Source organism: Linepithema humile, chromosome 4 (genome assembly GCF_040581485.1).
Source record: "Linepithema humile isolate Giens D197 chromosome 4, Lhum_UNIL_v1.0, whole genome shotgun sequence".
Classification (NCBI taxonomy): Eukaryota; Metazoa; Arthropoda; class Insecta; order Hymenoptera; family Formicidae; genus Linepithema; species Linepithema humile.
The window spans coordinates 25252216-25267186 of NC_090131.1; the positions used below are offsets into that span (position 1 = coordinate 25252216).

General features: G+C 36.5%; 1 protein-coding gene and 1 long non-coding RNA gene across 8 annotated transcripts in view; one reads left to right on the forward strand and one right to left on the reverse strand.

Moving 5' to 3' along the window:
• Dop1R1 (Dopamine 1-like receptor 1) overlaps positions 1–14971 on the reverse strand; it is a 129311-nt gene that overhangs the window by 47457 nt on the left and 66883 nt on the right. The gene's annotated exons all lie outside the window — the stretch shown is intronic.
• Positions 1–14971, forward strand: part of LOC136999762 (uncharacterized) — a 60094-nt gene that overhangs the window by 14480 nt on the left and 30643 nt on the right. The window lies entirely within an intron of this gene.

The window sequence follows — 14971 nt, forward strand, 5'->3', positions numbered from 1 at the left end:
TTCATGAAATTCAGATCTCGTGCGATGTATCCTTTTGTACCCGGAGCGTATTTCACGTTGCTGAAAAATACAATACAAATAGCGGCTTGCTTTGGGATTTGGAACAAGACTTCCTTGATTTTCGACAAATTCGAAATTCGAATCCGTTTGAATTTTCTGTTTTTACGCCTCAATATTCAATACGTTCAATAGTATTTTATTTCATTTATTATATCAGTAATTTAATAATTAGTAATTTAATAAAAAACTTATTTTTATATGCCAATAAAGTTGTGGAATTCTATAAATATTTTGCATTGTTTTTCTTTAATTTTCCTCAATACTTCCTATTTTTCATTTCTCTGATTTTTCCAATTGTTACGGTATTTCTAGCAATTTTTGTCTGTAGCAATTTTTTATCAATTTTTCAATATGCATATAATGATAAAAAAATTATCCTTAAAAATAACATTCGTGAAAACATTTAATAATGCAATAATCTTGTAGAAATTTGTTATACATGTTTGCTTTTGCTATAAAAAGTATACCAAGTAAAAAGTGCCGAGATATTTCTCAGCTTCGACGGAAATTCATGTCTCCTTTCGACAGTCTTTCAAACAAAATTGTAAGATGAGTGCCGCAAGAGAGCGACGCGGCACGCTGTAAAAAGCTCCGGCGCTTCGCGAAATTATCGCTCGCCTTTCTTTCCTGGCGTGCGAAACTTTCCATCATCCATCGCGGAAAGTGACGACGAAACTTCATAATACAGACAGTAAATTGGGGCTCAGAGTCTCGCCGCAAATACTTTTGTCATTGAGTCTGTCAACCTGGTCGTATTCAATAAAATATAAATTTATTTTTACGTCACAAAATATTTTTTATCTTTTTGTCGAAATATTTCTAAGATATTCCTGCGTTTATCGCAGACTAGCATCAAAACTGCATGTTTCATAAAGTAAAGCGGAGCGCCCAAAAGAAGATAAAAATAATTATAATGCGGTAATTTAATCTAAACTTAAGATATTTCGTTGCATACGTTATTATATAGAACAATATTCGCGGATAAAAAGTTAAAAAATTAGTAAAAGTACGTAAATTAGTAAAAGTATTAGTAAAGACGATAATGGACTTGCAATTAAGTCGTGTTGGTGAAGTTTTCTCGTCAAAGAAGATCTTTCTTCAATGTTATGACAAAAATATTGAAGATAGGGGTTACAAAATAAAATAACTGCACATAATGACACAAAACATCGTTGAAACTGTGGCTGTTTATCTTTTGGTATTGACGTTAAATAATGACTATTTCTCATGAGATAATTGCAGAAGTTTTTTTATCAAGAAGCGGAAGAAATTTTAACGGAAGAATCTTGAAACTGTTTTTTATAATTTACAGTAAATGCTTTTCACTCATAAAACCGCATCGTTAAAAAATTATTAAAATTTATTTTATTGTACTAAATTATCATCGTAATTAACTGTGCTTCCGCTTGAACAATCGCGAAATTCCGCAAAGTTTAGATACCTGACATACAAAGAGATTGCCTCAAAGAATATTTTTCTACGAAAGTTCGCTCTACTTCTCGCATTCGCGCCGATCAAACATTCATACGGGCAGCTGCACTTTGGAAAAAGCGACGCGCAGCAAAGCCGCAGCGTACTGTAAAAACAGGAAAAACTGCACCACAAGCGGGTGTACCGCGATAAGTAATTGCATATTGATCAATGATTACTATCTGCGCCCACAACGCACTTCGGTATTTGACACACCAGTGAATGATCGCTGACTGTATACTTATCGTCGATGTAGCAAAAAAAAAAAAAAATAATACAAATGTATATTTCGAGTGCATGGACACATCGGCTTTTCGTTGTTATACTGTTGCAAAGCTGAATTAAAACTCTGAGTAAAACGACATGTGCACAAAAACGGGTTGTAACAGATAGCATAAAAGTATTCAAGAATTCCGTGTGACGTGAAAGCGAGTGCATTTCATTGCGATGTCAAAGGGAATTTTCGATTCTCGCGATTCGATCAGAGATGCAATCCGTCATCTGATACAAGCTTAACCCAATGTGGCTAATTGATCGAGTATAAAAACAGGAGTAACGAAGCGCAGACTCGCGAAAGCTTGCGAAAGCTCGCGAAATCCCGACACTATAATTGATCGAATTCGATTGCTGCCTTTGTAAAAAAAACTGTTTTCACTTTGTAAAACTACCCTAAGAGATGGTTAATACAAATTTGCAGGGAAACGCAGCGAATCCCGTGCGCAATCGCCGTGAAATGAACCTGAATTTAGTGGGCGCATCGAACAATATTTCTCCGTGAAATCGATCATAACAGCACGATTACATCCAATTTGATCATCGTATGATAATTGTGTGCGTTCCGTTATGCATTATTATCGCTTATACTAGTCTAATTGCAAATGCCAATTTGTCGCAAACATGCTGCATATTGTCAACATAATGTCGATTGCCATTTAAACGCTTCTCTTTAACTGGCGATGATATAATTTAGAAAATTTGATTTAGTATATATTGTATATTCCGATACATTTGCGTTCGACTGTAATGAAACGATAAATATTTCGCGAGAAGAATTTCACGTGTTATTTGCATCAAACGCGATTATATCGGAAACGAAATAATTTTCAAACGAAACGAAACATACGAGACATCGATTATGAACAAAGATCGTTCTCGTGTATTCGCTGCGTCAAGTTATTCGAGTTTATTTTATCCATGAGATTACGCAATCTAGCTAAGTTATTTCCTTCTCCGACTAGAGGTGAAACGCGTAGCAGACAGATTCTGAATCTGACTGATATAATTGTTTCGACGTGCAAATATATCATCGTGGGTATAAGTACGATACGGCAATAAGCGCTGCAAATACGTATACGAGGTAAAGAGGAAGGATCGCAGTGACAAATAGTCGGTTATATATACCGGTAACCGAGAGGCACGTACGGCAATTCGGCAGAGTGAGATGCATCGCGGGATTCCGTGGCCGCTCCCGATGTCGGCGAAAGGGTTAACAATAAAATACGGATCTGTGTGATGGGGGAGACGTGCGTCATCGCGGTTAAGAATAGGACGAAGGTGGGTAAATTGGTCGGACGGGTGGAACCGCGCGAGGCATCAATGGATCCCTCGTCTCTATTTGGAATGTCGACTATGCGAACGCGAAAATGCGATGCGATCATAACGCGCGCGCAGCACGACGCTCACTTCCGTATAAATATTTTCTTGCCGTCGATGTGTGTCGACGATATCTTGTGCGGGGCTGGTGGAAGCATCGATTATCGGGTTTCAAATTATCCGTCGGTCCGTATTACACGTCGGTGCTGTGCCTATGCGCGCGCGCGCGCCTCAGTTTTACTCAATTTTTTACTCAGTTTTATATTCAATGAGAATAAAATTTCAAGACCAAACTGTGAAGTCGACGCACAAAGTTTTATTCTGCGAAAATCGGAAAGTTTCTCTTGCGTATTAATGATAAGCGTCTTTTATTAGCAGGCGATTAACTAACATATTATATTTGCGCTTAACGACCACAACATGACATTGTAATATTAATAACCAGTAAATAATTTTATTCTGCAAACTCATACGATTAAAGTTGTTACAATTTGAACGGATATTAATAGGTAAAATACGAAGAGTCTAAAAAACTTGTATTCTCTGTTTTTCAAGAATTTGTCGCATAACCAAAAAATGTACAATTTTAAATAATATGAAATTTTTACCTTTTCCTAAATATTAAAATTTCTTTTATATAAAAACTGTCATTCTTAAATTATAAAAAACGAAAACATTCACGTCTAAAATTCAAGCTGCGCTTTTTTTCAATAACCAGTTTAACAAAAATCTAATCAAATAATAAGAAAAATTATTCACAAGCAAGAATTTATGGCGCTGAAAAATCGTAGAAAATATCTGAATTCGACGCACGTGGAGTGTTTCACTCATGTCGCTTATTTTTCTGCAACTCGATTTAAAGCGCAGTAAAAGGAAGAAAGATGTTTCAACCAAATAGGGGCGTTTTGTATCACTCCGGTGAGACTAAGCGGATGTGACGGAAGAGCCGTGAAATCGGACGGAATTGGCTTTGGCCCGCTTCTTGTCGAGGGTGTTTCTGTAAAGTCGAATCGTGGAAATTGTAAGCCTTATTTCACACAAGATGGAGCATATACGAATGCACGACGTGTGAATAACTTCAAATAAATAATATATTCCGCGGTTTCGTAAATAATAGTGATCCATCAACGTATCAAATTTAAACAACTTTCAAGCTTCTTATAAGCTGCAAATCGATTTTAATTTAATGAAAATGTCGAGAAAGATTATTTTTATAATTTTTTAACGTTGCACGGGGTATCCCACGGGAAATTGTTGAAACTATGAAGCTGTTATTTTTAAACGCACATAAGGAGTAAGAAAAGTAAAATATCTTCTAACAGAGGACATGAAATTCGGGATTTTTTATAAACGTTTATTTTGTTTTTTATTTAATAATAAAAATATTTTAAATTGTTTTCAGTTTATATATAAATAAAGCTGCAAAATGTCCTCTGTTAGAAGATATTTTTATTTCTTTTCTTTCTTATGTGCGTTTAAAAATAACAGCTAATTAGTTTTAGCAATTTCCCATGTGATGTTGCTAACCTTATATATATATTTCTCACTGATTATCAAATCCGTCGTTTAATTTGAAATTCAAAAAGGAAGCCGCGTATCTCATTAAGCCTAATGTGGCATGCAAATAAATTCTTCGATGTTGCAAAATAATTCGTGGGCGAGCTTCGGAGTCACAAAGATGAGAATAAATAAGCGTAGTCGTGAAAATTACATCTCAGAGTTCGCCGGAATTAAATTTATTGTGACGCGTTGGGACCGGCGTTCGCGTTCAGCGAGATTTGCGATCCAGAGGTGGAGGAAACACAAATAAATGGGATTACTTTTCGCCAAAGTACGTCTTATGATTATTTTATTGTCGCGAGCTTTGTATGCACCCGGCGTAAACGTTATTGTACTGCCAAATTGAATTCCATTCGTTCTACTTGGATTCTCCGCGGCGAAATTCTATTCGTAGAACTTGACTTTTTTTGTTTAATCTAACATTAGTCGACGCTCGTTGCGGGTCGATTTCGTGATTTCGCACTGATTCAATCTCGTAAATCCATAAAATTTCAACGTTTTTTTGCGAGTTTCAAATACATATAAAAACTAGAATCCATACAAACCCTTGAGATGGCTTTAGATTGTAATTAATTTAGTTTTTTAAATGCACAATATGAATCGAAAATTTATTACTGTGCGATATAGTGAACAAAGTGAGCACGAACGTATGTAAAATATGTAACGACAGTACTGCGTGTTTCCTCGTGCATGTTTTTTTTAATTCAATATGCTCCAATACTGTTCTGCTACACACTTTAGTCGCAAGCTTACAAAGAAACAATGGAAATTAAAATCCATTTTCAATTAATGGTTCATGCGCAAATTGTTCTCACGTCTGTTACATGTCCGATGATGAATTATACATATAGCTAAAAGCTATGTTCTCAGCGAAGAAAAGATAACATAAACGAAACATTGAAATTTCTAATAACAAAAACTTATCGAAAACGGTGTCGTGTTTATCGTTAAACATTTTTATTAGTGTTTCAAATAAAAATAATAATACTAATATTATTAATAGTTATTAAATATTATTAAACTTAATAATTTTTTTGAATTAGCTATTTTAACAAACTAATTTAAAAGTTAAAAGAATGAAATATTTCAATGTAGTTGTAGCATCATTATGTCCACACGTTTTCCGGAAAACTTGAAATATCGATAAAAGAATTATAAAATATAAAATTTGTTAATAACACACATTTCGAATGATAAAACAAATAATTTAATTATCTCACTGCGGTGTACGCGTGATTCACTGATTGGAAAGTCCATAAAAGGGTCATATAAAAAATATCGTTCAACTATTGGTTGAAAAAATATCACCAGCTATATCTTCTTTTACAATGAATTAAACGATCGTGAAACCACGTGTTATATGCAAATCACGTCGCGCTATCAGCCGATTTAATTGACATGAGATTTATTCATTATCACATCGTCGAAAAAAACTGCAACATTTTGCTTCATTATTCTCAATCTTGTAAATCCATTGCGCTAAACGTTAACGGTGATGCATATGCAATATTAATGTCTCGTAAAAAAGTTAGGTTTTATTTAATTTATATTTCTGATATTTATATTTTTTATATTTCTGCGCTATTATTATCGAAATGACAAATATATAGATGTAGATCAAAATAAAAGAGTAAAAGCTCGCAGGTTTTAAATTGTCAATATCGCAATAAAGGGAGATTTTCGGGCCAATGAGTGACAAGACGAAAATATTTCGTTTGACATTCGGCTACTTTAATCTTCTTCAATTCCGATTTTAGCTCTCGTCTTTTTTCCCTTATTGCCGTGAACCCGGGGATGAGATTCTGACTCTTGAGGCCCGGTTTAGATTCGTTTCTGGGCTCCGCCCGATACGTCCGTCTTTATTGGTCTCCGCGTCTCGATCGAATTTTTATAGGTAGCAAATGTGACTGGAAATCAATTCTTATATAGCAATATCCTATTTTATAAAATCTCTTCCAATGTTTCTTCATGAGCAAAACGCTTCTTCTTAATACCGTGCCAATTTATACGGCGTAAAAAAGTAAGAAGTAGAATAAAAGTAAAATTCAGTTCCCAAAAGTCGACCGAAGGGTAAATCCCATGTATTATGTATCGAAAGTTGTCCTCCATTTTTCTCCTTTGGAATATGTGAGTTTTTCCCGCATCTCTTCCGAACTTGCGTTCTCTCTCAAAGAGCATAAATCACTTCTAAATGTCATTGCTTTTTTTATCACTTTAGTATCGGAAATTCAACAAATATTTGCAATTAAGTGACTCGATACTGTAAAGCAGCCTTCAAAGCGTAAAGCCGAACCAATACTGATTCAAGCGCGAGTTGTAATCGTTTCACGTAATGAATGATCAACTACCCACGTACGTATCGCGTAACTAATGATTTAATATAATACTCCGGTTATAGGCGTGATAAAATTCACCGAGCATTATATTACGCCATCGTTCAAAGGCAATTCAGGCAGTTATCGTTATTACGGAAATCTACAATAACGATACAAAAGGTTATACTAACGCGCGAGCAAATATTTGAGTAATTATCGTGTACATTATAAGATAATGTTAATGTACAAACTTTCGCAGCCGCCAATATGCAAATACAGCAACACAACAATCTAACGATCTCTTTTAATATTCCTAAACTCCGAGTAAACAGCCGAGCCGTCTTGGCCGAGTTTATTCAGTAGTACGCAGTTGTCTGAAGTTTCCTCCAGCCAGATAATATTTTCGCTGTGTAGGTGAGCGTCGTTAATTTTCCAAAGGATTCTCATAAAGGAGCAAGATCATATCCTAACGACATTATTACCAGCCGCGGTCCCAGAAGGTTTGATCCTTCCAGCGTCTCTTAGTTAATTAGTACATTTCACAAGATGAACTGTACATCCCCTTATCTCGACAGTGTAACAGAACGATTCCTCAGTCTGGGAAATATCTACCGTCGTATGTTTGCGAACATCAAAAGATAACGCTGTCATGAATCGAGATTAGGGTCAAACTTTGAAGTGTCGCCGACAACAATTTTTTATTGTGATTAATGCGATGCTTCTTTTAACTGATATATCTCTTACGGTATAATTACGCAGAAGATCAAGATCAAGATAGTTATAATGATTTCTTAACCATTCAATATTGCAACTTTTTTCTTTTACAACAATATGTTGAAAGTATGTCAGTAATGCATAACTCGAATAAAAAGAGAAAAAAGTAAAATTGAGAACTTGACGAGAAACTTTCATAAATTCACTAATGGCACGATGTAGGTAACGGCATCTCCCAAAACCGCGTTGCACGAAACTGATTCGAAATTCGCTCGTCGCCGGCTACACAATCGTCGTATTTTTGCCCATGACATCCTCGGAGTTTCGGCAATTTACAGGATTACTTTGTATCGGGATGCGAAGCAGACCGAAGAGGAACACCTCAACAGAGGCAATGGTTACATGTATACGTGGTCACTGCACGGTGCGATCGCAGTCGAGCTGTAAATAATCGAGAACAAAATCGCCGTGGTCGTTCATTCTGACGCGAAAACGGCCATGAATTTCATCCTGCAATTTCGACCAGAGATCTCGTTCGACCACAAAGTGGAATTCATAAGCGCCCGTTAACATATACGATACAAACGAACACGAGGGTGAATGTCGTGGTGAACAAGCAATTTCGCCGGCAGGCGAACGAAACCGTCACCTGTGTGCCGAATTCGACGCGGTCTTTCTTCTTCTAATATCCTGCCAAAGATTATAGTTGGGTTCCGTGTAAAGCCGGAAGCTATAGAAAATTGTATTACTCTGTCCAATACTTCCATTTGAAGCTTACCAGGATATGGAATAATATTCTTTTTCATCTATGCGAGAATAATGGGTGTATTCGCGGAAATTAACGAGTTAAATTTTTAGTACATTATTTGTTCAACTATAAAGGCATGAAAAGCTCGCAGAATATAAAACATCAAAAAACATTAAAAAATATTTAATAAACACTTAAAGACTAAAAAATTTACAAATTAATTTTTAAAAGAAAACTGTTATTATATTAAAGTAACTATAAATGCTCTTTTATTAATCAAATAAGGTATTATTTAGAAAAATAATTAATCTTAATACTTTTACATAAAAATATATTTACATTTTTGTGTCTTTTCTTTAAATTTCATAATTTTTGATACTAAAAATTGAGAGTTTACACTTTTCGACGAGATATTCGTTTAATTTCAGGTTCAATGAAAAGAAAATATTTAAAGAAATAAATTAATAGCACTAATGATATATTTTTGTGTTATAAAAAAAAGTAATACAAAACTTTCAAAAATCTCTCTTCCTTTCTCGACTTGCGAACTAAAGTTGGCAAAGATAGAAAAAGCAACGAGACGACCATTTACAACCGTGCTCGTACGATTACGGAACAACGTATCAGACTGATGGACTTTGTGCATGCACGTTTGTAAATTGAAAAGCCGCGGCCGTGCCCAGTGTGAATAGTCTTCCTTTAGTAACGTGTAAAGTGTATCATGGTCTTTGCGCGATTATCAGTAAAGAGATTGTTGACCTTTAAGAGGGTTTTTTTTTTGCTTGTACTGCTTGCAAATGTTTCTTTTAATTTTCATAATATTTTAATTTGCATAAATATGCAACACACGCGATACAAATGCTTTTGCAGATGCAAATAATAGTAAACATTTTTTAGAGGTTACTAAATTCACTCGATTGAAAAATAGAGCTTATAAATAAAAATAAATAATCAATTAATTTTATTTGTTAATAAAATTTTCACCGAACTATAAAACGAGTTTCTATATAATCCGGATTTGATATATTTCACTAACAAGTGCATTAATTTCGGAGAACTCAGAATAAAATGTTAAGTAAATATATGAAGTACTATGTTTGCGTATTTATACGAATCTCAGTCTGCGAAACAATCTCTCGAGAATTTTAAGTCAACTTTTGTAAGTGGTCCTTGTCTTTCTCTCGAACAATTCATTTTGCGCCCTAGTTTTCTTATATCGATCGCATTACAATTGAGAATCTACAATTCCGTGCAGTTGTAATTGTAGCTTTAACAGACATAATTCTCATACAGAATATGTGCTTCAGCAAATCATTAAAGTTATTAAAATTACATGCAATACAATAAGTATCAATTTCGTAAATAAAATAAAATTTATTTATATAAATACAAATAAATTTATATAATATATAAATTGTATTTATTTTTACAGTATTTATACAATTTGTTTAATTTATTTGTATTTATACAAATAAATAATTTATTTATATTCATATTTATTATTGTATTTATACTTGTATTTATTTCACAAATAAATAACAGAATTCTGAATTTTTCTATAAAAGCACAAATACAACTAATCGATAAAAAAAAGAACTGAAAGAAAATCAACGAAAAATAAAAATTAATACCAAAACTTGTTGTAAAATGTTCGCATGAGCGCTTCAATATTTTTTTTAAATATTGCTTGTGTTATGGAAAATGAGAAATGGCGAGAAAGTCGCTTAATAACACATTCTATGGCGTTGGACAAACCATGAAATTGCGGTCGCACAATTCTTTAGAGGTAGGTAATGCATCTACTACTGGAAAATTAATGCGTACCTTTATCATTGTCGCGGACACTATCCCACCGTTGTGCTTGATGCAGAAGGCAAAAGCTTTTTACAATGAACGTTAGCGCTTATACTGCCTGCACAACAAAAAAAAAAGATTTTTTTCTGCATCAAGAATGTTTCAAGAACTATTTAACTATCTTGGTTTTAGATATCTTCCAAAGCAGAAAATACCGGGGATATATTATCTTCCTGTCATTAAATTAAATTTTAACCGCATCCTGTTTCATAATGAATATTCAAACATTTCGTTCTCGGATGATTAACGAAACCACCACAGTTTTGCGATCAATTGAACCTTTCACGTTGTCGCTCCTCTCTTTTTTCACATTGTCATAATAAGATTCCAGCGCAGTAAAAGCACGGTTTAATCCTTTTATCGCCGACACGATTGTATCGCCGTGCAAACAGGCCAGCAGCCATTTATACAGAGTCTCATCGACTACATTGACTTAGGTTTAAAGTGGTTGGGATAATCCCTATTTAAGCGAATGCCGAGGAAAAAAAGCGAGTGAGATAGAGTAGCAATTGTGTCAGATGAGAGTAAATGGACGGAAATATGAAAACCGCGAAACCTTAAAAACGTCAACGGGAAAAATTTCAATCCGAGCCCGGGATCAAGATTTCATTGAGCGGCGCGATGCGAGAGTGAAAAAGGGCACGAGTAACTCTACTCCGACGATGAACGGAGAATTAACGAATTTAGGGCGTGGCGCGTTCCATTATATCCCTGTTTCTTCCTTGTCCGATGAGAAATATCTCTGTAAATCCCCTTCGGACCGTGCCAAATTGGATTCGTTGAAGAAATGATTCGCTCAGTTCACGACTCTCGGAAAAAGCACAAAGAATGATCACAAGCACGAATTGCGCTTGTTTTCCGTTGCGTGCTCAAGAGCGCAGAAGTCACCATATCTAAAGTTTTTCCTATCGTAACCGGCGAGGCATTTGAATAATCCGGATTTGACGAAAGTTCTCAAGCAGCGGTAAATTGGAATGACCTGAATAAAATATTGTACCAAAAATGGCAAATTGACGGATAAAGCATATCAGACAAAGTTAGCAATTTGAACATGCTACGATCGTCGATAAGAACCATTAATAAAAATACTGTTAATGGTGACAGTAACACAATCATCTTTTTATATATAAAAAGAATACATATCAATTTTTTGTTTATTCTCTCTCGAAAAATAAACCAACAATGCATAGTCAAGAGAGAAAAATGTTGCAAGCGCAATTGAAAAACCCGAGTCAATATCCACATTGTAAATATTATAACGCTGGCCGTGTTACAAGGCTGGTGGGTTAATTCGCAATTTGGCTGAGCATCAAATAACAGCGGAATGAGGGTGAGCGATCGAGGCCACACTGAAATTCGCCTTTTAAACGAGCTTAATTAATAAACTTCGTTTTGCCGAGGCGACTTGTTCGACCAACTTCTAGCATTAATTAGGGATACGCTTTGCTGTGCGGCGGGCAAACGTATCGCCGGAGGTCGACGATTCTTCAATTTTTGTTAATTATATCGCCGACTTGACGGATCGGACGAGACGTCATCGATCACCATGTTAATCGCATGGAGATACGTGCGTCGCGCTCTAATTTCATTAATTTGTAATTGGACAGCGGCCGGTAAAGAACGAGCGACGGATGTACGAATTTCGGACGAATCTCGCGAACGCCCGCGGGTGACAAGAGCGTCGCTCTCGCAAGTTTCAGCGCTTACGTGTGCAAACGTCGCGCCGGCTAATTGTAAAATCCACGCGTTAATTAGGACTCCGCTAAGAGAATGTCGCCTTTCCCGCCGATGTAGGGCAAATCACTTCGCGGCGCGACGTAATTCCGATATTTTATTTACAAAATGCTAATTGGAGCCGCGCGAGCGAAGACTCCGGCTGCCTCTCGTCAAATATCAAGCCGCGGGAGCTTTAAAATGGGGATGCAAGAGGTATCAGTTGCAAGTTCAATATTATACATGCGCCAGTCGGGGTTGTAAACGTCGTTAGGAAGTTGTTTGTCGCGTCTCTTCTGTGCGGACCGTGTAATCTTGCACGATATTTTGTATCGGTCGTCACTTTGTTCGCTGTGATATCGAATGACAAAGGCCGGCGTCTGATATTTCTTAATTATATTAGAAATTTAATCAATAAATAACAAATTTTTTCATAGCGCCAGCTTGCTTTTTAGAAATCGCGCAGTCGAATGTCCTTTTGGCTTAAAGTAGCTTCGCGCCTCTCTAATAATCGTTCAACTTTCGACAGATTGACGGCAGATCGTAGACATATTGAATTTATCTAGATTAATTACATCGTGCAACATCAAAGCCGAAACTTGCTACGTGTTAAACGCGCGTATAGAGTGATAATCGATCTCATGTTTGGCAACGCCTGACAGCTCGGTGCAGTTAGCTGACGCGCCAACTAGACATCCTAATACGAGCACAATTTGAATAAGATTTACTCAAAAATAAATAAAAAGTAATAACGATTAATTAATCATTTGGCAATTACTCACTGGCAAAACTCTAAACTCTAATAATATAAATAATTGGATTAATAAATGCACTTTACAAAGTAGTGCGAAGCGCGAGATTGAACTGGCATTATTTCACACAACAGTGAGATACAAATGCGTGCGATTTGTTTATTACAGATTAGAGTAATTTTTCAGAAATAATCTGCAATTGATTTTAACGATTAAAATTGGGAAGCAAAACATATACGTTTACTCGACGCGCTAAATTAAGCACGGATACAAGATAAAACCTGGTATATGCACCTGATTGTGCGATAGCATCATCGATCGTGTTTACAATGTTACCAGTTCGCGTGGCCATTAATACCTTAATGCAACTTCAGGTACAGTCGCGCGAAAGTTTATCCGATTTTATCGGTCGCTAACGTCGATTAATCGTATGCGAACGTACGAGCGATTAATCACGGTTTCGTTACGGACGTCAATCCATCCAGTTTCCTGTAATCTATTTGTCGAAAGAGCTTCGTAAATTAGCACATCCAAGGCATATTGAAAATTCAATGAAAATTGCGTTCAGCGAGATTCATCCAAATCACCAGCAAGATTCATCCAAAAAATATTAACAAACGCGAATAATCTCCCACCGGCGTGCAAATACGCCATGTAAATATGCGGCTCTTAATTGGCGCAAAAAATTTTAACAATATCGACAGTTAATAACACAACAGGCGCGGCGCGACGCGGCCAAAAGTACACATCACGACGCACGTCTCGAATTATACGTATTTTGCGTATAATGCGATTTTCCATCAATACATTTTCGCGCGGGGCGATGTATTTGCGAAATTAATTACATCGCCGTCGCCGTCGAGTGAAAATGTTCGTTTTAATTAAACTATTGTTCGGAGCGGCGTGCATTTAATCGCGTGTAATTTCGGTCAGTGGCGCCGAGCGCAAAACGAGAGCTCGCTTGTTGTTTATAATGGGCGAGCGAGCGACGATGCGACTTTGCTGGAATTCGACTTTGACGTTACGACAAGTGTCTTTGAGCCACATACATAGGGTTACTCTTTTTAATTAAACTCATTGCCGGCGGCAATTACTCGCGTGCGGCTTAACTGATTAACGTGGAACCGACGTCTCTAAGCCGCGCTCTTTTGTAGTAATCCGATGAGGCGATTTTGCAAGTCGCTTGCGCTCCGCGACAGATCAAAAGCGAGCTCCTCCATTTGTGCTCAAGTAAAGCGGCTCATGCGAATTGCACGTGCGGTCGAGAAAGTTATTTTAAGGCAATTACAATCTGCTGCGATAACTTTGATGAGAGACGAGTGAAAAACGACGCGATCGTCTCGATCGAGGCGAAAGCTTCGCTCGAATCTATCGCGAACAAACTTCACGGATTCTTTATACATCACGTCGAGATATCCTCCGAATGTATCTTTCCTTTGAAAACACTGACGCAGTTTTCTAAATTGCAAGCAATAGAAAATACAAGTTTTCCAATTCAGCTAAAAAAACCAGATCTGTTAGAATCACGACAGAACAACGAATGGGTAACCCATGATACGCCAATTAAAAATTCGCGTGCTGTTATTGCGATCGCTGAAACCGAGTGCTTTCATCGGAGCTTCGTTTACGCGCTTTACACGCAGTAGTATTACCGGCGTAAACACATTTTTCCGGGAAAAATTGTTTCGAGTAAAACCAAACAGATCTCTGTGGTAAAAATTGCATATTGTGAACTTCGTCGCGAGATAAAACGTGGCTCGAGAGAGACTTCATATCGACTCATAATTAAATCCTATTTATACTGATTGCGATTCCTGACAGAGTAGAAAATACGTAGAATTGCGCACGAATAAAGAAGATCGAGACGCAGCAAACTTGATTGAAATTAGAATTATCAATGGAACGAATGCGAGCCGGTCGAGTCTCGCCAGTGGAATAAACTCCAGACGAAATGACATCGTGACACGTTTACGAGCTGATTGAATCTCAGCGAGTCAGAGAAATATCTCGGCCAGCAACTTCTGTCGATTGGAGAGACGCATGGATAGCGTCTTTATTGCGTCTGTGAAATCGAAAAATGAGATGTTTGTCAGGAGAAAATACGAATGAAATCTCAATTCCGCAATATGAAAGCTTCAACAATTTCGTTTAATAAATTCTTTAAGAATTCAAACTCGTAATGAAAATTTTAG